Here is a 25,094-nt window from a genome sequence, read left to right on the forward strand (position 1 = left end):
CTTGTGAAAGCAATGTCTAAAAGACATGAAATAACTGTGGTAAGACTTTATCTGAATCTAGATGCATAATTTAGTTTTAAACCGTCAACTAATTTCATGATTAGACATTATTTCTTACTTCTTATTTCCACTATCATCTTAGTGCCCAACGTGGAATGCTATATTTCAGTAAGTCATATTGTGAGATATAATAAAAGAGATGGTTCTAGGACAATTACCACCCGGCCAATTACCAGTGGGACAATAATTACCCACAAGGACAATTACCAGCCGGAAAATTACCCCCGTGAAGAATCAACCCCCCCCCGAGGACGATTACCCCCCCCCCCCCGAAATAAATTAAAAACAAATCATTATCAGGGTGGACTTCGCCCTTAATGAACAGGGGTTAATTTTCCGGGGGGGGGGGATATATTATCCTCGAGGGTAATTTATTCGGGGGTTATTGTCCTTGGGGGGGGGGGGGGGTTAGTTTTCCGGGGGTGATAGTTCAGGGGGTAATTGTCCTGATAATAAGACAGATATCGGTACTTATCATGCTTATGGGAAGCTAAAATACTTAGATTTGATGGTTATAAAGCAATGTTGCATAGTTTCAAGTTTATAATTGAACATTAATACTGATTATAACTGATCATACAATAAAGGAACATCATGTACGTGGTTAAAGTTATAACAAAAGATACAATCATAAGTATGATAATTACATTGAAAAGGCTAAATAAAGTGGGGGATCTACTACATGTACAAAGCAAAGTTTGTATTATGTAGGTCCCAATTAATGTAGTTATTCATATAAATTAGGTAAACGTAAAGTATTTACAAAGCATATGATTAAACAAGGGTTATCTTAAAGTGATGTATTTTTACTAAAGCAATGTCTAAAAAAACATGTAATAACTTTAGACTTAAGACTTAAGACTTTATCTGAATCTAGGTGCATAATTTTCTAGTTGGAAACCCTCAACTAATTTCATGAGTAGACCTTCTTTCTTACTTCTTTCTTCCACTATCAAAATAAAGTCCCATGTGGAGTGCTATATATTTTACCAATTACAGCATCATTCTGTCCCAGGAACCTTCAAATAGGTTCTATCCATCTTTAGGGGAATCGAGAGATTTCTGATTACTAAAAACCAATACCCGGATTCATGGAGTAATACCAAAACATTACGTAGCCCGGTATCTACGCTGAAATGTTTCGCAATACGTGCCTTCACGGTTGTTTCATCGCAAAGCATGCCGGGACATAATTCTAGTCCATTTTCACCTTCGCCGTGATTAGCTGTCCTGTTGCAAACAACGGGATTCGTATCGAATCAACATCATAATCTTGTACATAGTCCGCTATTCTGCAGTGATTTTCTTCCAATCCAGTATCATTTGTACGGTAAGAAAACCAAAGTTTGTGGTTATTCATTTTTATGACTAATAAAGCTGATAATACGACGTAATGAGAGTGGGCCGAGATCCAACTTTAGTAAATGTAGGCCTAGATCTAGATCTAGTCCCGTATGTTCAAATGTGTGTGCATTTTAAGTAGACTGATTGTCTTTTAAGCTGCTTAAGTACACTCGTCTCGTGTTTTAGGTAGAAATGTACAGTAATATGAGATTTATGTCTCATGAAATATGAATAGACTTTCTAGATCCTATAATTGATAATGGAATAGGGTCTACTAGAATGGCCGACAGTTAGGCCTAGAAAGTGATTGCAATTAGAAATTATAAATGTAAGAAAGTAAAAGAGGCCATGAAAACGATAGATTTTTTCGATCTGGATCTGAATATAATAGTCTGATATCAATGAGCTCTACTTGAGGATCTACATGACGGGGGCGTACGGAGGATTTTTTCGAGGGGGGGGGGGGGGGCCGGGGGGTAAAATTTGAAAATCACGCAGTCAATTTCACAACGACTCGGCCAGCCGGTGAATAAGCCGGGGGTGGTAAGAGCACCTTTTTTTTTCCTTCCTTTTTTCCCCGAAAATATGAAATTTGGGAGACCGATATTTTGTTCAGTTGGTGGGGGGGGGGGGGGGGGGGGGGTAAGGTCACCTTTTTTGGGTCACCCTTTAGCACAAAAAATGTTTAATTTATTTTTGTTATTAAAAAAGTGAGGGGGGGGGGTTTCCTCAAAAACACACACACACATAGTCTAAACAAAATTGGAGGAGGGGGGGGGGGGGGGGGTTCAACCCCCGAAACTCCCTCCCCCCTGCATACACGTCTGCTACATGATCTAGTGTTGAAGAAGTGATGAGGGTTCTTTGGTCACAAACTTAAATTTGATTTTCTTTTCCCTTTTATTTATCAGTTGCAGCATCATCGAACACTATGACCCATGAATCAGAAGATAACGTAGATGCTACGAGAGAGCTCATTTCACAATGGACAACAGAAGTGTTACGTGACTTTCTACAAGGAGGGGACTCAAGCTTGGAAATCGAGTACCGGTAGTCATTATTTTATGGGTGTTCTCTGCCTTGACTCTGGGGGTACTGTTCAGCCATCCGAGGTAGAGATAAACTGGACGATGGATGGAGAGGGGGGGGGGGGGGGGGGGGGGGGGGGCGGAGAAAGGCATGCAGACTGCAGAGCTGGTCGTCTACTATGTATAGAGACATTTGTGTGTACCTAGTAGATAAGGACCCTCCATCACTAGAGGGAAGAATGAGAGACTACAAAGAGGGAAAGGCATTTAGTTATTTTGCCAGTTTCTGGTTAGGGAGATATTTTTTTCATCTCGTGGGAGAAAGCTGTCTGTAATTCAAAATCATTTGATACTTGAATAAATTTAGTTCATTTTCTAGACTGTTTCATGTCAAACCGTTGATTCTACTTTCTTGTGAGTATAGTCAGAGAGATAGAGAAGTAACACGAGTAAAGAATGAAAAAGAAGCTAATATTTGAACGAGGAGGAGAAAATGGAGATTACGTTGTTGCCCATAGAGTTGGAATAATTGTTCTTACCACTTTTTATTAAATGATTGTGACCATTTGGTTTATTGTTTGTACATAAAGGTCATATGTTATAAGAACTGTATTGATCAATCTAAAGAGTCTTATAGATTGATTAATACAGTTTTGAGATGATGATGATGATTGTGATGATGAACGAGAAGGAGAAGAGGAGGAACATATCATGAGTTGATGGAGAAAAGATTGATAGAGGGGTTATCATTACAGAGAGAGAGAAAGAGAGATGGACTAACATGAGGAAGGGAGAGCAAGAATGGAGGCTATGACATAGGGGAAGAGATAGAAATCAAAATTATATTTATACTAACATTTACTAAATTAGAATAGTAAATTAGAAGATAAAGCTAAAGGAAAGAATGCAAACTAAAATTAAGCAAAGACCATCACAATATCGTTTACATTATAATATAAATTAAGTAAAGGTACATGGAAACGTGTACATTTGTAAAATTTAATCTCTTGTTCTCTTAGATCTTCCTCTTCACACCTAATTCTTGCTCTCCCTCTCTATCTCTCCCTCCCCTCTCTGTCTCTTTCTCTCTCCTCTCTCCTTATTATCACTCTTTCTCTTTCATTAAGCGTCGACATCTCTCTCGATGCCTCTCTCTGTTTCTATGATTTTTCTCTCGTTAAATATTTAAAACATCAGGTCTGTCTGACCTTCCTCTCTTGAATAAATCATGAATAACTTCAACTCGGCGTCCTACATACAGTAATGATTGCTTAGTACTCATCTACAACCTTCTCTGTGTTGTTTTATTTTATTGATAAAATAAATATAACCATGAGATGAATACAAGTTAGATCAATATCAACAGGTTTAATGCAATGCATATAAGTTGACATCTTATGAAGAAGTAGTACCACCCCCCCCCCCCCCCCCCTCCAGGAACGGGAACGGTGGTACCGCATGCGTGTTCCCAAAATCTCTGGCTCGTAACAAAGAAAAAGATCTGCCCGTATTGACTTTACACACTGGACTTTTGCTGAGAAGGGGGGGGGGGGGGTACCACCTTTAATGCAAACACATTTAAAGGGATCGGGTAACTTACTCTCAGATTCTGAAACAAAATCCTGGATTTAGCTCATGCTGCAATGATAAATTTAGGTCAGTCAGGAACTCAATGACTTTTACAATCCGATCGCCTGTCTGATTATCAAGATATTTACGATTGGAAATCGAAACCAAATTTTGTGTTTGCCAAACGGTTTTTATAACACTACAGTTTATTGGGGAAAACGAGTATGGTAAAAGGGGTCAAACAAAGATTTTTACTTTTTAGAGGCACTTCTTGATCATTTTGAAGCACAATTTTGTTAGGGCTTCAGTATTAATACACCATATCACAGACACTGGTAGCACGTAGGGCCATACGTCCATCTCGGTTTAAACATTGTTATACATTGTTAAACAATGCATTTTACAATACCTTTACAACATACACCATACACCATTTGCTGTCACATGGTTTGGAAATCACATTACAGATAATAATTCTACAACTGTGAGGTTTCACCTGTCGTCATTTGATACCCGAAGGAACACTTTTTTAGGGGCTAAATCTAATTTTTTCACAAGGCAAAATAACTATATGCCTTCCCCTCTTTGTAGTCTCTCATTATTTTTCCCTCTAGTGATGGAGGGTCCTTATCCAGTAGGTACATACAAACATAGTAGGCCAGTTCTGCATGCCTACCCCACCCCCCAATCCATCCATTGTCCAGTTCCTCACAGTGTCTACCTCGGATGGCTGAACAGCTACCGCGTCAAGGCAGAGAACACCCATAAAATAATGACTACCGGTACTCGATTTCCAAGCTTGAGTCCCCTCCTTGTAGAAAGTCACGTAACACTTCTGTTGTCCATTGTGAAATGAGCTCTCTCGTAACATCTACATGCACGTTATCTTCTGTTTCATCGGCCGTGTTCGATGATGCTGCAACTGATAAATATAAGGGAAAAGACAATCATATTAAGTTCGTGACCACAAGAATGATTGTAACAAAAGAATCCTTATCACTTCTTCAACACGTAGATGCTCAAGTTGAGCTCATCGATATCAGAATTTATATCCAGATCCAGATCGACAAAACTATCATTTTCATGGCCTCTTTTACTTTTTTACACTTAATTGCAATCACTATCTAAATGTCAGCCATTCTAGTAGACCCTATTCCATTATCAATTATAGGATCTAGAAAGTCTATTCATATTTCATGAGACATAAATCTCATATTACTGTACATTTCTACCTAAAACACGAGACGAGTGTACTTAAGCAGCTTAAAAGACAATCAGTCTACTTAAAATGCACACACATTTGAACATACGGGACTAGATCTAGGCCTACATTTACTAAAGTTGGGTCTCGGCCCACTCTCATTACGTCGTATTATCAGCTTTATTAGTCATAAAAATGAATAACCACAAACTTTGGTTTTCTTACCGTACAAATGATACTGGATTGGAAGAAAATCACTGCAGAATAGCGGACTATGTACAAGATTATGATGTTGATTCGATAAGAATCCCGTTGTTTGCAACAGGACAGCTGATCACGGCGAAGGTGAAAATGGACTAGAATTATGTCCCGGCATGCTTTGCGATGAAACAACCGTGAAGGCACGTATTCGTGCGTAATACAAGCTGTGTCAAACAGTACTTGCTGCATCTGCGCATGCGCATTCGATGTGAACTGCGTAGATGGGGATTTCCCCCTTTGCGTCATCATTGTTTTGGTTTGGAAGCAGAGGAAGGGAAAATACGTCCAAAGTCCAAACACAAGGACAGTTTTGAAAGCTACGGGAATGAAACAATTCGTTTTTTGAAATGTTTGGGAGAAACCCAAAGGAAATGTTACAATTTTCATCATAAGTTTAATGCCCCAGTTTACAAACACAATAGAGTGTACAGTTTCCACATTTTGTAAGCAAACGCGTTTATAGACACAGCATGAAATGATTTTTGCCACCTCAGTTCTTCTTCTTTTAGCAATAAGATATCATGTCTTACCAAAATACACAAATGTTTCATATCGATTGGTCAGTGAGTCATGTTGTGAGAAATAGTAAGACAGATGCCGGTACTTACCAAGCTTATCGGAAGCTAATTGATGATCAAAATATAACAGTGATGCAAGTCATTCTCTTCATTGTATAGCCGAACATTTGTTTTAGTTGGCACACACTGATATCACACAATCAAGTCATTTTTAATCGATCATAACAATGTAGTAAACAAACTTTACGACTTACAAATATTCGAGCCAAAATGATTTTGTTTAAAAACAAGTAATTAGGTCAGGTCCTTGTGATAATGAAATCTAGAAGTAACTAGGTTGGCATCACTCCAGGTCGCAATAACTCTTGCATAAATCCTATTCGAGGTCAAGGCTTTAATCAAATCACGAGAAAATACAAGGAAATCGAAGGAATGTTATCAATATTCTTTAAAGGTAATAGTTAATTTGAGAAAAATAACACTCGTCATTGAGGCATGTAGCGATACACTCTTTCTCTTGGAAAGGCAACTTAGGTTTGTAGGTCATACATTGAGAAAGGAAAGACCCTAAATAAGATACTGACTGGAGAGAAAAAAAATGAGGGAGTGGTAAGAAGACTGATACAGCATATCAAAATAGGATACATGTATTAGAAGTGTCAGCCTTAATTGCCGAAGAACAAACTGTACAAATCATTGTAACCATGGTAACAAACAAGCAAGCCCACTCATTACATGTAGTGTTAAAGCTCAGCCTGTGGCAACGATAATATGCTGGCCACGTTCAATGTCAAATACTTTCACCGATTTAATTCATAAATTAAAAATACTTTTTATTTTCGATCCACTTGAAGATGGTAAGATTGTTTTTTAATCTAAGTTAAAGGTTACAGGTTATACTAAGTTGATCTACCAACATTAAACATTTTCTCCATTTCAGGGAAAATATGAACTTAGAAGCAAACTTTTCTGACACGATTTCTATTCTTGGCAAGTATTATTTAATAATATCCATGAAAATAGTTGTGTTTTTCAAGTTAGAAACATGTATCAATGTGGTGACATGTTTAAAAAACTTTCCATCGGGTGTTTTTTTTTTTTTTTTTTTTTTACTCACCATAACCATGACATTAATTTCCCCCATACCACCTCAATCACCATTGTTTACTTTTGATCACGTTGGCAGAAGGTGGCTGGCGGACGTTGGAACTGTCAAAAACCTCTTTCTTAACTTCTGGGACTTTTGCCAAAAGGCCAAGCAGGTTTGCCCTTCGCTGGCATCGTGAGATCGCGTGTTCATTGTGCATTGTTTTCTGCGACGGATCAAATAGGATTTAATGGTTTATTCTTTCAAGCGATGCAATTGTTCTGGCAAATTTATTCTTTTTCACCAAACTTTGAGACATTATTTCTTTTGTGATTTCTTTTTGTCTTTAACTTTATTGCATTTGAGTTAACCATTTTACCAAATGTTATAACATCAAATGACTGTACTTGATTATGTATTCTGTTGGCTTGCGTGAAATGTATCTTCTAATAACAAACTTCTGCCAAACAAAAATTCTATTCAATGTCACAACTCACGTGAAACAAGATGGATCTGTGCCAAAATAATTATATAGACACATTCTAGGTAGAAGGTTGATCGACGTCAGTGGTTCACCTTCAATCACCCTCAATGATACCTCCACATTCCTTAACCTGGTAATATAGTTTCACGACATACGTTTAGGCTTATTAGGCTAGTATGATCACAAAGACTCTCGAGAAACCATGTTTGGAATAACGTTCGCACAATCCGCACATGTCAGAATAATAGCCGAGTCTTAATAATAATGCTTGATGTTGATTTTGTGAAAGTCTTTATAATCATGCTCAGCTATGGCTATTCACCAAATTTATTTCGATGTTCCATAATAATCAATTTTCAAAGAATGGGAATTGTTTCTGCTTATCAGTGCAATCTAGGGGTGATGAATGATTCATCTAGTTGATCACTTTCTGTTAACCTTGTTCTCTTCCCTTCAAAGGAAATAATTACGCTCAAAATCGAGGCACCACACTTCGTGTGTGTGTGTGTGTGTGTGTGTTATTGCCATTATGACGTTACTGTGTAAATACTAAGTATATTGGTCAAAATCGTGAAAGAAATCAAGTCATGTCGAAATATATCGTATGATATACTTTGGAAACAATCCGTGAACGCCATCGATCCAAAACCTCTAGTTCAAACGTCAACTAGGGCACCCAGGCCCAATAAAAGCTAAAATCCCTAACAAGTTCAGTTGTGGAATTAAGGATGATGTTTTATTTGCATTTATATATCTGGACTATCTTTAATCATGTTAATGTTGTTTTATTCTATCTTGAGAAAACAACTACAAGAACAACAACAATACATTTGAATTTGAATTGAATTTATTAACAACAACACATCACAATAATGACAGTACATATGAACAATCATACAATGCAAAAAATAATACTGATACATGTATACATAATATAAGAGTAATGTCGATTAAACAGTAATGAACTGATCGACCCACATAACTATTCGAAGCAACAAACAAAATACATTTAATCAATTCATTTTGCTCCCAGGACATGAACACTGTTACAAAAAACGCTCCCGATATGGGATATGCAATTCAGGATCATAATGCTGGACTTTCTATATAATATCATGTCGTCAAAAACTCTCACAGATCTCAACATCTTTTGTTATGTAAAAAGCTGTGCGTGATAGATACGGTAACTCGAGATTCTGATAAATTCGTACCTTTCTTCTCAAGTCTTCTACTTTTCCTTGAAATCATATACTAGTACATGAAACAAAATGTAAACATGTTTTGATCCGACGTAAACCAGTGTGCTCGTTACTATAGCAATGGATTGTTTTCAAAGTATAAAATGACCTCATCTGCGTTGGAAAGAAAATGTGCAGGTAGGCCTAGTTTAATCGATTTGCTTATGATGGCCATGAGGACACTATGTTGGTATCATATATCATGTGTACATCGGTAAGATCCTTCGAAGTATGAGGCTATTGTACTATTTACCTTTTTTCACCATGGTCGTGATATTGAATTGTTTATTGTCTTGGGCTAATAATGTTTGACAACGAACAAATAAATGTTCAGCGTTTATAGTGCGAGCAAATTTATAATGTTCCTATCTAACGAGAGTTAAACAAATTCTATTCAAACGACAGTTTTGACTCAACCCTGGAATAATAAATGTCATCGTAACTAGAGTGATCTCGAAGGAGATTTCATACCATTGTCACCCCTTTACATATACTTATTATTAATTTTTATTTTTTATTTATTTATTTATTATTATTATTATTTTTTTTTAAATTGTATTTATTATTATTATTATTATTTATTTATTTATTTATTTATTTTATTATTTTTTTTTTTTTTGGGGGGGGGGCACATATTAGCGAGTGCTCCCCTTTAAAACCCAAGTCAAAGATATCTTTTAAATAATTTGGGAGAAAAGAATCATCAAAGAGTATGAAGACCTGTTTTTGCTTGTCAATTTTTTGACATAGAAAAAGATATTATGGAACAGTGCCAGCTTGAATCTGCAACATCTTGAGAGCAACGACCTCGAATACAATGATCTTAAATGTACTTCTTCAAAATGTTCTAAATTGCTTTGTTTGCACTCACTTCATATACCACCAAACGACTCTATACATCGACTCCGATTTTTTGGTCAGTTGGCAATGAAATTGCTTTTTCGGTCTGTAGTCGGTCTCGCATCGGTCTCGTTGGAATGACTGAGGTATCGTTCCTCAAAAACTCCGCCAAACCTACTCCATACTGATTCCAGACCACGGATCTTTTCCATTAACATTATGGTAAAGTAATGTTATATTCGGTTTGTTGTCGGTCTGGTGGCGGTCTCGTTGGCTGACTGAGGTATACCCAAACATTCCTGGATGCTATTCGAGTTGAGGGGGGACGAGGGGAGGGGAAGGGGGTAGTGGGGGAGAAGTATGACGCAGCAGCCATACAAAATAACAAATATAATGTAATCACGGGAAAGATTTCTCAACAAAGAAGAGGATTGTAGATACGGCCATTTTGGTTTCACTAAATGATGAGGCAAAAATATGTTTGCCTATATGCACAATTAAACAACTTTTACTTTCTCTTGACAATGTTGTATATCATTCTAAGATTAATAAATATGTAATTATGCTTTCACAACAAGTTATAATAAGCTTATGAGATATAATTAGTTCTTAGAAAAGGCGTAGATTAAATAGGATTGAACATAGATGAAGTAAAACGAAATGAAAAGGTGCAAAAACAGCCAATAGAAATGAAACGTTTTTCCAGGGCACGTGTTGCAAACACCATGCTCGTTCATTAATAATGCAACATTATGATGGACGTGAAAGATATTTTCTTTGATATCACGTGTTCCTACAACTCTCAAGTCTCTCACTGTCTGTAGGATAATAGTCATTGACGTGTCGTTGTTTTTGTCGTTGTGTAACTTGTGTCATGAGTAGATAATAGGGGTATGGGATATTGCTTTCTATAGCGGATTTACTGGGGAGGGGCACAAACGACCCTTGTCGTTTAAAAAAATCTAAGTAATTCATACCCAGAGTACAACATGGAAAATGCATCCCTTTATTATTTTCTTAATTTTGTTTTTGTTCCCCTTCGTATTTTAGACCAAAAAAGGATCTGTAAAATATAAAAACTTGTTTTCTTGCTTGTCAGTGTTTTTTGTATCACCTTCCTATTTACACAATCCTGAATCTGCCCTGCTTTTCAAATACATGTTTCCATGATATCCTACATAAAGACCTAAATGCAAAGAAGTAAACAATGTCTGGCATAAATGAACAATATTACTTAAAGGAAAAAAAAGTACAATTAAATTTTCTTCAATTCACTGGTCCAGCTAGAGACGAAGATGTTACCAATCGTTAGATTTAAAGCACTAGTTTAACGGCTGACGTAAATGTGGTAAAACAATGGAGATGTCGGTTGATAAGATAGTGATCATGAATTGATTAAAGACTTGATTAATGATTTTATCATGATATCTCACATAATAGAAGAGCGACGTGCAAAAAAAATTGTATTTACATTTCAATTTTCTTGATCAGTCCAATCTAATGGTGCAACTATTATATGGGCATCAACACGACGAAAGTGCGTCCATCAGTCATTTCATCATTACTTAATCATTTCGATAACCGATGAATGTGTTTGATTTATCACTTCATACAGATTCATGTACATTATTAATGGAGTATCTGGTTAGTAGTCATCTTCGTGAAAATACAACATGAGGATAAAACACGTGCCCACAATACGTGTTGATCCAATTCCGCGCGGTCATTGAAACATGTCAAACCATGGACCATTTTCAAACCCAGGCACCGAACTACACGTACTCTCGGCTTATTAAAACAATTTAAACGAAAATGTTATTAATTTTTGTTGACCGCCACACCAAAAGGTCTTGTATGTGGTATCAGTGTCTTATGGATAATTACGAGAGGTGATGATTAAAGATGTTGAGAACTGTGATGGTAGTATTCCTGGTGGGTGTTGATGGCGGCGGCGGTGGTGGCGGTAGTGATGGTGTTGGTGATGGTGGGGTGGTGGTGGTGGTGGTGCATGGTGGTGGTGGTGGTGGTGGTGATGGTGGTGGGGGTGGTGCTGATGATTATGATTATTATGATGATGGTGGTCATTGGGTGGGGGTTATGATGGTGGTGGTGATGGTGCTGGTAGTGGTGATGGTGATGGTGATGATGATGGTGGTGGTGGTGGTAGCGCCGGTGATTATTGGTGATGGTGGTGGTGATGCTAGTAGTGATAATGATTATTGTGGTGGTCAGAACATGACCATAGGTATATCTGTATATTTGAAAACGTGCAAAATAATGACTACATAACTGCATAATACAACACCTATGGACCTTTTTAAGTTGTCTTTTGTACTTTGTATTTTGTATTTTGTATTTTATCACTTTATCGAATCTTGTTAATATGTGGTTCTCATGATTTGTTTTTATAAAATATACAAAGAAAGAAAGAAAAAAGTTGTGGGTCTTCACCAGTAATGACGCACACTTTAATGTTTTTATCTACATTTTTTCTTTAGGTAACAATACTTAACATTGTTCTCTCGTGAATTAAATAACAGGTCATTTGCAATGAGAGGTGTTGGATGGAATATTTTGTTTATTCTCTCATCATTTATAAGTACAAATATTTTTGAGGCGTGGTCCACGAGCTAAATATATATTTTAATTCTCAATGATCAATGACGTATATAACAACTTGTAAGGCTTCAACGACCTCCATTAGACACACTTCTTAATTCTTACTCGTTCACAATGATTGACACAGTGATGGTGTTGGTGATGGTGGGGTGGTGGGGTGGTGGTGTGGTGGTGTGGTGGTGGTGCATGGTGGTGGTGGTGGTGGTGATGGTGGTAGGGGTGGTGCTGATGATTATGATTATTATGATGATGGTGGTCATTGGGTGGGGGTTATGATGGTGGTGGTGATGGTGCTGGTAGTGGTGATGGTGATGATGCTGGTGGTGGTGCTGGTGGTGGCGGTGGTGGTGGTGGCGCCGGTGATGATTGGTGATGGTGGTGGTGATGCTAGTGGTGATAATGATTATAGTGGTGGTCAGAACATGAACGTACTCTCTTAATTTCAAGGACTTATTTTAAAGTCCAAAGAATTTATTCTAAAGCCAAGGGGGACTTGGATCAGTGACAAGTGTCACTGATCCAAGTCAGAAGCCTTGATCAACGTGCTAAATATATAGGCCTATTTTAATACTCAATGATCCTTATCAATGACGTATATGTTAACAACTTGTAAGGCTTCAGCGACCTCCATTAAACATAATGCTTACTTTCCATTGTTTCTAACCTCGTTCACAATGATTGACACAGTTTTCATTGTAATTGACTTTTACTCCTTTTTATTGTTTACTCAGTCTATCCATTGTCAAAAGAAATAATAAATTATATTCATTTTTATAAACATTTGTGATTCTCTAATGACAGGTTCATGATGTCTTTTGTGTTGTTTTTGCTCCAGCTTTAACTTTGTTTTAAATTGAATACATATTTAACTTACAATTGCTTTCTCGTCGTGTGAGGAAGATCTCATGGCTACGTAGAAAATAAAAAAAATAAATTAAAAAATATAATTATTGCTTCTGTGATCAAAATGGGGAAAAAGGTACCCTATAAAAACCTCAAAAAAAGCAGCGATTCTCAAAAGAAAAAAAGCCTCATCTTAGAATAGATAAAAGCATAACAAATATATAAATAAAGCTTATTACTGGTCAGACGTTCATTTCCCCTTTCCCTCCAAAATTGGTTCAAGGTGACCCAGAGAGAGAGAGAGAGAGAGAGAGAGAGAGAGCTAGGAAAGCTTCCCCTCTGCCTCATCAGTTATTCGTACGTGTCTGACCAGATCGGCGCGTTGACCTGACCAGCTACGCAGTACTCAGGCGAGCACTGACCGAACAATACAACAGTGGTCAGCTGCTAGTTTTACACAGCACTCAAGCCAGTGCACTGACCTGGTCAGTTGTCTTGAGTAGATGATGAAGAGGATGGTGAAGAAAAGGAGGATGGTGACCTGCTTCCAGTAGCTCCTGCGGGAGATGGCTGACCATCATCATCAACGAGATTGTGTCCGAGTCTTCGCAATCATTTTTAATGAACTAACTATATGGATTGTATATACTACTAGATTCTCCGTCTATGGTTTACTATGGTTATTACCATTTCTGTTCGTTTTATAATCATCCCTTATAGATATGGAGATATATTTAAAAAAAAAATAGTCTGGCTTCTTCAAATTGTATCTATATCGTGATAATTTGTTATGACTGATGGTATTAATTAAAATTCTCCTTCAGGTAATTAAAACATTAAAGAAACACATCTAACTTATGGAGATGTGTATGATAAAGGGGAAAAATCTCGTGAACATTTAGTTAGGATGGTATAGCAAAAGATGAATATTGGTTACTGATTTTCCATTGAGTCATATCAACAAACATACAACTTTCTTCTTCCAATTTTCAAATATGTCCATATTAGGAACAAGACGAATGAGACCAAACCAGTACAAAATTATGAACGATTCCTCTCTCAATCTTCATATCATAACAAAAACAATCTGTGTTTGGTTCAGACTTCTCGCTCGTTAAATCGACGCATTGTGATAACTCGGTGATCTAGTTTGTGCTCCATTTTCCCTCCCATCCGCCGGTCAAAATTCCTTTCTCCAGCGCCTTTGGTCATCGTAATGGTCAATATCCTGTGCCTTGTCTCATAACACAATTATGCATACGTACTGGTCAGTCAGAGGCCGGATGAATTGCATGGCGATCTAGATCTACTTTAGCTGAGCTCTTTCTTATTAAAATTCATCGCGGTCACGTTCGCGCTTTCTTGAGGTCAATGTCATCATCAGCCAGGCGGTACTAACGGCACGGTTTCCTCAGCGTGTCTGTCTGCAGAATAAATGGCTAGACGGACAATTTGTCTGGCTATATTTAGAAAGCAGACCGTTCGTATTCTTGCCTTATATATACCTGTCCAGTACATACCCAGACGGTATATTTAGTCTGGACAACATCTAACAGTAATGCCGTCGTTACTTCTTTCAAATTCTCTACAAGATCTGTTATTTCCAACCCTTATCTTTTCAACACAGATTGCATTTTAGAACAATTCAGTAGATCGTCTCTCTCCCAGCTGTCTGTGTCTAGATAATGTCTTATTAGGCTTGTCTCAATATACCTTGTGAAAAGAGACATGTAAAGTCTCAGATGCGATGTCTATGAGATGCAGTTCACATAATGGTTTTTCGGTTGTTAATTGGAAATAATCAAATAACTTGGTATGGGCAAGCCAAATATATAATCTGAACAAAATGGACATCGAAGCATCGTTTATATAAACAATAAAGGGAACAAGTTGATAATACAGACAGATATACAGGTAAACAAAAGTAGTGATTTTGTTTGTTCTTCCCAGTATGCCTACAACAATACCCTAGATTTGCCACCACTATCTTTTTGCAGCAACCTAGGGGTAAAATGATATGGAATTCACATTTCTGTGCATGTTTTTTCAAAATGAGCGCCCTATATAATCTGTATTGATTTCTAATGGGATAAAGAAACAAAACAAAGAAACAACAACAATAACATAGTAGGTTGTTTAACTCTGTATATACATGAAGTTGTTATTTTTTCAAGCCTGCATAGAGGGCAGGCCTTCATCAAAAAAATAAAATAAAGAATTAACATTCCATGGATGAAGATCACGGACATTCGTTAAGAGGGCAACTCGAAACGTCATGGTGGTGACGTAATCACGTCTGTGACGTCTGTAGTAAACATGGAACATCCATTATCGTTCTAATGGCTTGAAATGAAACATTGATGAGGAGGGCTCGAATCAGGGGGTCTGTCATCGTTCTTTCCAGTCCCATCATCTCAATTAACGCTATATATATATATATATATATTTATATATAATACCTGATATCTGATTACACATAACTCCTGTTTACCTTTCCCATGATATATAAAACAAAACACACACAAAAGCAAAAAACAACAATTGTAAATCTTACTTTTTTTAAATATAAAAAAAATAAACAAAAACAAATAAACAAACAAAAACTAACAAAAACACGAAACAATGCGGAAAAAACAAAACAAAACAACAACAAAACATTGTACGCAGATTCTAATATTTAAATGGAGAACGAAAAACATTTCTTTTTCTCTCAGAACACTAATTACTAGATTATCACTGCGTATTTCGCGCTCCTTGTCCATTTTTATAAGTTTATTCAAGCATGTTAAACGTAATTCATAACATGAATACAAATTTCACATGAAAGCCACCGAATTTTATGCATTTTAGAAAGCATTATGTGAGTCCATTCTATCAAATTATATGTTCATATTTCAGAATTTTGAAAACAGGATCATAATGCATTTTCAGGATGATAACAATGCATTTACAGACGATCGTAGCCTTGACCCATATCGATAATTTGGCGGCAAGTTCTGTTAGTGCAACTACCCCCCCCCCCCCCCCCCCCGCGTTTCGCCCTTGACCATGCGCATAGAGCTAGTGATGCTATTGATGCAGACTAAAGGCTTGATATGCACGAGTACTTTAACAGACTTAGATAATTTCTGTTTTTTTTTAATCTTCGCTTTTATTGGGTATGATAATATTTTCTTCTCGATCATGCATAGAATTATTGTTAACACGGCTTATTATGCACCGTGAGCACAGTATGGGAATAGTTATCGAGAGAGAGGAAGAGAGAGAGAGAGAGAGAGAGAGAGAGAGCGAGAGAGAGAGAAATAGAAAGAGAGTCAGAGAGAGAGCTTGAGAGAGCTTGAAGCATCCTACAGGTTTTTTATTATCTACTCGTCATCAGGTAACAATATTCCAAAACAGTTGCACCCATGTTAATCGACAGGTGCCTTCACATTAAAAAAAATCATAGCATTGTTAGAAAATCATTCCTCCTTATGTAAAATATTTTAGAGAGCTACACAAAATATTGCAATCCCACATATTCAATCTGGGAAATTTCTAAAATGTAAAGGATGTTTAAGTTGCCATCAATTAAAAAGGGACCCTGAACAAGCGAAAGTCAATTCAATCAAATCATTCTGTAACAATGGCTTAGAAACCAAACAACCTGACCTCATCTTCACTTCCTGTCACAAACGCTTTCCGCCGTACCTTTAAAGCTGTCAAAGCAACCGATTATGCTTCCAGTAAAGCCCCTATCACGTGAATAAATATTCTCGTAACCTCAATGTGTTTCCTACGATACCGGGTGTAGAATTGTTTCCATTTTACAAGTTTAATTGTAACCCGATCCTTGACGAACCTTCAAGTATACATCATGATCCACTTGTGAATGATCTATGGGGTTATGACTGAGTCATCAAGGTTATAGGAATGTCATATCGGAAACAAGCTGACAGATTTGGAAAGAGTAACATGAGATTACTGGTACTATAAACTTAATGTTCATATGCCGGATTAGAAAACAGTAATACTGTAAACGTAATGCTAATAAAAAAATTATACCGAAGTTATATAGAATACGGTGATTTCGCTTCATATGTCTACGACCTATTTATTGTTCTGCCTCATTATTAGATTGTTTATTTGTTTACAATAGAATTTCAGATCATTTACGTCGTAAAGACGTTCAATAAGTTAACCTCAGACGATTTCTACAGCCTTGTCCATCAATTTTTGACATATTATGCGAACACTACAATGACACGTTGCGTATTTTGAACATGATGTTCATATTATAGGCAATACAAGATGGTATAGAAGCATTGCATCGGTCTCCTTGAGATTCTTTGCAACTGTGTTCTTTAATCCTCGTCCTAAATTATTATGAAATACTCAGCCCTTGATTTAAGGTTGTGCGCACACACACTCATCAGGCGATTTGATACTCTACTTACCACTCAAAGAACCACATCTTAGATAGTCACTTGTCCATGCACGCGCATTGTGACGTACACAAGGATCAGTGTGTAATACGTTAATATCAGGAGTAGATTAACAGTTACGTGGCGGTATAACAAAGCTCTTATACGTAACCACCGTCTGGGAACTCATCTCTTACGTCTATTGTGTAACCCAAAAGTTCCCGTTTTCTTTCTGACTCGCTTTTGATTAATTTTCCACTTTATGCATGTATGGTGAAATCGATATTTAAACTAATGACTTTGTTCGTTAATAATTATCTACACATGTTGTATTTTGAAGAGACGAAATCGGCTCCAGTAACTACTCGGCTTTGTTGAAAGGCCGACGAGGCTTATCAGATGCAAGTGTTTTCTAGCTCGTTAATGCTGATTAAGTGTCAAGAATCAACAGCCATCTTAGAGAAGTAGAAAGGCAATACAATGATTAAGTAAACTAATCTTGGCAGTGCATAATATCCCCCTAAGATCACGCTTATCAGCACGAGTGTTGTTTTTCAAAGGGGTCCACTCATATTACAATCAAAATGATCAATACAATCATAGAAATGAAATATACAAAGTTAACTATATATAAAATCAATGAACACACTAAATTATCATATCAAAATGGAATACACGTAGGAATATTATAAATACACAAATAACCTTTGAATTTGGTAGAATAATCTCAACCTAATGAATCTGGTTTTAAGTTTTCCACTTTCCATTACACCTGTTGTTCGGAAGGTATGTGAAAGGAACACGAGGGCAGGAGAGTGAGAGTATGCACATAGACATTTTAATGATTAAAAAGCGCCAGCGGTCAAGAATACCCGTATTGGATGAAAATAGAGTTTTTTCTCAGTATTATTACATTGAAAATATTATGGAAGCAAAGAACGCAATCATGAAAAATAATCCGGAGGGTACTAAAGATGTATCTTGATTTACACGTTTCTAGACACGAATATAGATGTTTATATTTGTATATCATTGTGTAAGCAATTATGAAATGATGAACTGAGATGACGCGATCGACTCGCCCTCCCCCTCTCTCTTTCTTTGTATAATTATGTCCATATAAATGAACCGTTAGTACAATTAGTATCATAATGAATAATTTAAAAAAATCCACTTAACAACCAAGAATTCTGAGGCATGTGGATCCTCACGTGTTTTAACAGGTTACCACGGAAAATATCACCCACATGAGGAACATTCTGAAGATGGTTTAAAAAAAGAGGCTAATTTATGCGCCCACCCCCGTAATCGATGGCCTTTCATGGAAATATTACAAAAAAGACAGCCGCATTCATAACACTAATGGCTCATCAACTATTAAGAAGGTGATATAAGTCGCGGGGGATTCGATGATAAACGTTGTCATGGAAACTGCATCCCACGATGTGTAAAGGCTGTGCACAATGAGTGGGCTGAGCTCTAGCACCTTTGATCGAGTAAATGGTAATGCTTTATCATTATAATAGTAAAAATTGATCGTTAGAGTGATGAAGGGGGCGTCAAGCCACATATCGCCCCTGACTCCCTCGTTGTTTTCTTTATGATCTATCATATTCCTCGAGCTATCATTAAAACTGTCAAAATTACCACCAACATCAGCACCATCATCGAGGATTTTTCATCAAATTTGTAGTTTTCAACCCGCAAAAGCGATGGTCGTTTTCTCCTTTACCCTGAATTTGATCCCTTATCACACCTCCCCCGCAAATTAAGAAATCTATACCAGTTCATCAGAGAAAATGGGGGTAATTGTCCAAACCCCCTGCATGATGTGGGTCGACTTTTGATGGTGGATGTCATGTCTAAAAATGCATGCGCCCACGATTTGCAGGTTTGATGAATTAATTTCTCTTCAACCTGCTCATCAAAATAGAAGTGAAATTGGTATTGAGCTCTTTTATTCCTGGTATTCAAGTAGCACTTATGTAAGAGAAGCAAGTTATTCATCGTGAATAATGGTTATTATCTATTAGTTGATAAATATTCATAACGAATGAGAAGAAATAGTGTTTTCAAATAGTATCGTATACATATATACATGTCGTATACCAGAAAACAAAATGTCTTGAGTTTGTGCTTGTTGTCAAATGTCCACGCAAAGTCTTAAGTTAAGGAATCTACAAACAACAAATAAGTAGCATTTTAATCAAAAATCCACGGAAAGTCTATAGAGTTTAGAAACTCTACACACACAACAAACAACAAAGAAGTGCCATTTTCATTGAGACGCAAACAAAAAACAACGAAAATAACTGATATATACGGAGAAGGGGGTGTTCTTGCCTTAGCTTTCAGCAACAGACACCAACTAGCTTGATATACATGTACATAAACCGCCCATGATCTGTTGTCAAAATTAATGGAGTTCATTGTCTTTTATGGTCCCAGAACGTTATATTACTAAGACTTTAAACTTTACCATCAGACGATAAACTATACAACTGAAGCTCCACAATTCTTGCACTATTAATAGCAGTTTAAACAAAACGATTGAAATGTAGCATCCAGGGTCGGGTGAAGCAGGCTTTAACTGTTCTAAAAAAAAAAAATATGATTTTATAATTATTGATTATGATTAATGAGATAAAAATAAGCATATGAAAACAATGGACATGAGTGAGTGTTTATTTGTTTTAATGGATAGAGATGAAAAATTAGCGATCTAGCAAAATGGTGATAATAGTAATACGCTTCTAATATGATTATTAATAATCATGAAAATTAATGAGAGTGTGGTCTAATTCCACGCTCAATAACGAAATGGTTCACGACCATGTGGAAACATTTTCACATGGCAACGCCTTGTTTATCAAGCAAACTATACATCCAATTAGTATGAACATACTCTGCATGCCAGTTTATTCATGATAACGAGTCCCTGGTGAGATAGGAGTTCGGGGAACTTTTGAGCTGATTACAGCCCACATTTTGCGGTTGCGAGGGACGCTCATGTTAGGACAAAGTCGAAGTCATTATCGAGTTAAGTTCACATTCCTTCATGTTCCGTCGAGGGACAAATGTATTATGTCTGAAGCAAATATTGTTGATGTAAGGTATAATTTAAATCTTGTAAATTGATTTGTGTCTACGTCGACAGACAAAATAAGCGACGTTTAGTATTTCGATAATTCGAAATAATCAGAAATTTATTGATACGGTTTCTTTTTCTCAAGCGAGGTCAAGAGTGCTTGCTCATGAACTTTCGGATGAAATCAGAAAATAATGATGCTTCTGTTATAGACAGCAAATTGTGCGTATAATGACTCAATAAAGACGCACCCCTCCCAGCCAACCCATCACATTCGCATTATGAAATAATGCTATTCATAATGCTGCTAATTTGACAGCATACCAAAATGATGAGGATGTTGTACCTAAAAGAGATCGAGCCATTCCCCTCCTTTGTCCACCCCTTCTCCTGTATCTTGACCTCTGTCTCTGCCTCCCCTCTCTTTCCTTTTATTATTTTGAGTGGCGTAGGACAGGAGGCAGATGGAGTACTTGCCCCTCCCTCAAAGCCAGTGATGAATAATGGAAGGGGTGTACGAGCTAAAGGAGCGAGAGGTAGAAAGGGAGGGGAGAGGGGGTGCCTACCGACTGGCGAGACATTAATATATAATTTTAATTTTATTGGCTTTGTTCCCGCCATTCGTTAGCTCTCCCTGCAGGAGCTATCCTTGGGCTTGGGCACAGGGTTTTGTCTGGTAACTTTCCACCCATTGTTTATATTGGCTCCCGTCTGGCGTTTCAGACTCAGGATAGGTTTCACCTATATGAATGCACTATTGGCATGATTGAAGTCCAAGTACCTTGTGAAAATCGTGTCATCATCTTATTATTTAAGTTTTGCAAGAGATCGTCAAACTTTATTGCCGTTATGCTGAGGTTTAAAAAATCCTAAGAGGGCATAAAATGAGTTTTTAACCAATATTCTACTTCATCGTATATTTTAATACAGGTGTAGTTGGTCAATTTATGAATATTTTCGTACATAATATTATCACTATTATGCCGTCAAACATAAAATATTCCACACTGAAAGAAAAAAACTGTCATTGTGAATACATTCCTGGGAGTGGGTTCAAATACTTATATCACGACATCATTTTTATCATAGTGATCATTGGCTAATTAGGTTTCAATAATATTAAACATTGTTGCTTTTAATAGTTTCTTCAACAAAAGCAACGCTTAGATAATTACAAAAATTAGCACTTTAAACCTCTATTAATCTCACGTTGACTGATTACGCTTTCCGAACTGATTTCCCTGATCGTCACTGTCATTGTTCCACCCAATATCCGAAAACGACGATGGTGATGAAAGTGATGGTACAAGCACAGATAATGATCACGACGACGATGACCAAGATGATGATGATGGTGAGCCACGGACAATCATGTTGATGGCCATAATATACCAACGCAGCGCCAATCACCAGCATGACGTCCATAATCTCGTCTCTTGGCCTGGGCATTGTCTTTAAGCTCATCTCTCAAAACACTCCCGCTTCATATGAAACCACTCTCAGCATGAGATAGATCAGTCAGTTATCGGCCAGAGTAGAATACAAAATGAAGAGGAGTCCTTCTACAAATTGAGATAGGATGATGTAAATTGACTTTGACTTAATATGAACATTGGATGATATTGAGAGGTAGATCAAGGAAATGAAAAGCCTCTATGCACTCTTGCAGAGGAGATGAAATTCACTTTTTTAGGAGTTATATCTGGGATTACTCCGTTTTGGAGTTGAATCCATTCCAAAGTACAGTAGAATCCACCACAGTGGTTTGAATGACTTTGTTGAGAGTGGGTTCCACTTTTCAAAATTCCTTTTTAGTGTGGATTTCCACTCCAAAACGAAGTGTTCCCTAACATGATATCTTAACGCGAGGACTAGTACATGTATATAATTATAGCATACAAGACAGTCATAGATTATGACGAGGAAACATTCAGATAATATGCTTACCCCATCTTCATGATATTAGAAAATGTTAGGAATGTGCTCATAATGTTGTTGTTCCTGAATATATATTTTTATTTTGATGAGATTAGGAACTGGAAACCTGCTTGGAGCTCAAGTCTTAGTTTCGTTCTAAGCAAGTGAGTCATAGACGAACTATTTCTATCGCGTTTCTCTTTAAAATGTTTTTAGTTACATTTACTCCTAAACTTTTTAAATATTTAACGTCTCTGTTCAAAGTGGTATGCCCGATTAACAAGATAAGACAAATATGGCCGAGTTCATTACGGAATGATAGAGGGAGGGAGAGGGAGAAGGAGAGAGAGAGAGAGAGAGAGAGAGAGAGATAGAGAGAAAGAGAAAAGGGTAGAGGGGTGGTGGTTAACAGATAGAATGTGGCATCTTTAATATTGAAACTAAACTGATATCTTTTGATTGAAAAATTATGGAATATCCCATTATAATTTTTTCTCCCTTTTTTGTTTGTCCCCTATACTACTTATACCTATTGTAATATCTTTCATATTATGTTTTCTTGTACTAACCACTTTACAACTTTAAATTGTTGCCCGTTGATTGGTGTTCATTAGAGGGGAAAGACACAAAACAGGCAATCGCCGTAGTTGTAAATAGGTATGAAATATATTGACTTTCTGACCTTTTGGAAGTCAGAATCGGCTCGGTCATAAAGTATCTTTCATACCTCAAAGGTCAATTTTATGTCAGATAACAATAACAAATCGTCCTGTGATATTATTGGTAAACGTTGAGAAATATAGTATTGATTATCTACTGAATAGACGACTTTAAACGAGTATAAAGTTGAAATCTCTTTCGGGAATAGACTTATAAACCGGTGGCTGAAAGAGATAAAGCGATGAAAAGTAAAGAAAGAGAGAGAGAGAGAGAGGGGTGGGGGTGTAGACAGGCCGAATGAGAGACAGAGACATAGACATGGAAATAAAGACGGAGAGAGAGGGAGAAAGGGGGAAAAGGGAGAGAGAGAGAGAGAGAAGGATGTTGAACGTAAGTCGAGCAGGTCCAGCGGTCAAGCCAAGGCACACATTCGGGGGTACCAAATTTAGGTCACAGGGGTCGGTTGGAATGTAGGACGATCTGCTAAGGGCTATTTTTGGAAATAAAGGGTGTTGACAGAGGGGTGCAGGATAAATCCTTCTTATAGACAAAGTGAGCAGTGTACTTGACCTCCAGTTTGGAATGAAATCAGGTCATGTAGTGGCCCGACGGGGGTAATGGTGGAGTGAATCAGGGGTAAAACAGGGGTGAGCGAGGGGTCTCGTAATGGGGTCACCTCATTTTGGGGGCGTTTCATGGGAAGGTCAAACAGAGACATGCATACGTGACTGTGGTAAACAAGATGGATGGCTGATCATAACTTTACTTTAATTAGCGATGGGGATGGACTAGACCAAGGCCACTGACACTCACCCGAGAATTTCCTTCATCAACGTCTATTGAAACACAATAATTATTATGCATTATCATAAAGATTGTTTATCTGTGTGTTATGCCCAAGTCAAACCGTGGACCTACTATTAAAGTAGGTCCATGGTCAAGCCAACGAGTTAGACAAAAGACTAAACATAATATTGTCCCCGGATGACCCGGGCCTTATCGCATGAAACTTAACTCCGATGGTAACTTTGCCATCAATCTTAACTACCATGGCAACATCATTCAACAGCCAATCAAATTGGTAGTTTGGCGGTGTCACTGAGGTGTGTTAAAACAAGTAAATAAACTAATGAGAAAGGGATGGGGAGCTTGCAGAGTGAAGGGATGGGAAGCGTTGTGACGTAGTAGTAAGATACGGATATTAAGTATAAAAAATTAATCAGGAAATTAATTTCACCTGCCGAGTGACGAGCCTGCGGTCAGCCTTAAGTGGGTCAGATCTTTATGTTTTAATCATGAATGGAACCAAAAATAAATAGCTTGACCTCCGAATACGAGACGGTCCAACGGAAGTGCCCCTCTCACGAAACACGTGCTTATGAATCCTGTGTTGCATATTTGATAATTAATCATACAAATAAATATTAGCCTAGCGCTGATGACGTCATAAAGGTCTGCCCATATCACCCAATTGTTGTTGATGGCGCCTTTTTAAAATTAATAATTCAGTAACCAATATTAGTTGGATACTATTATCTGTGGATTATCGATGTTATTTTCTTGTAAGTTGTAGGACCAGAAGTGGCATCAAACATTTTTCTTGTTATTAAAGTGAATTCCCATGTTTGTCATATTTTTATATTCCATCTAAAATATCCAATGATTTCCCATAATGATCCTCACCATTATGACAGTATTCCCACTCTCTTTTTTTCTCTCTCTCTCCTCCTCCTCTTTCTATCTGTCCCTCTGTCTCCCCTTCTCTTTGTGTCTATGACCGTCTGTCTGTCTGTATCTCTCTTTCTCTCTTTCTCTCTCTACTTTCTGCTAAAGTGATAATATATATTTAGAGTCGGGTTTCGTAGCGTGCACAGTCACCCGTTACGACATAAGCCTTTTCAAAGCTTGGGCTGGGTCATTAAAACAATCCATGT

At 37.3% G+C, this 25,094-nt stretch overlaps 2 long non-coding RNA genes across 2 annotated transcripts; one reads left to right on the forward strand and one right to left on the reverse strand.

Annotated features, from left to right (window-relative positions):
* The first annotated feature begins 1,339 nt into the window (after window positions 1–1,339).
* LOC115929962 lies at window positions 1,340–2,886 on the forward strand. The gene is made up of 2 exons (XR_004066765.1): window positions 1,340–1,390; window positions 2,316–2,886. It is a non-coding gene; the product is annotated as an uncharacterized LOC115929962 (long non-coding RNA).
* A 1,436-nt stretch (window positions 2,887–4,322) lies between these two features.
* On the reverse strand, window positions 4,323–5,478 carry LOC115919546. The gene is made up of 2 exons (XR_004061897.1): window positions 5,428–5,478; window positions 4,323–4,923 (listed from the first exon to the last, which is right to left on the reverse strand). It is a non-coding gene; the product is annotated as an uncharacterized LOC115919546 (long non-coding RNA).
* Between the last annotated feature and the right edge of the window lie 19,616 nt (window positions 5,479–25,094).

The sequence above is a fragment of the Strongylocentrotus purpuratus genome, unplaced genomic scaffold (assembly GCF_000002235.5).
Source record: "Strongylocentrotus purpuratus isolate Spur 01 unplaced genomic scaffold, Spur_5.0 spur5_scaffold_6, whole genome shotgun sequence".
Taxonomy (NCBI): domain Eukaryota; kingdom Metazoa; phylum Echinodermata; class Echinoidea; order Camarodonta; family Strongylocentrotidae; genus Strongylocentrotus; species Strongylocentrotus purpuratus.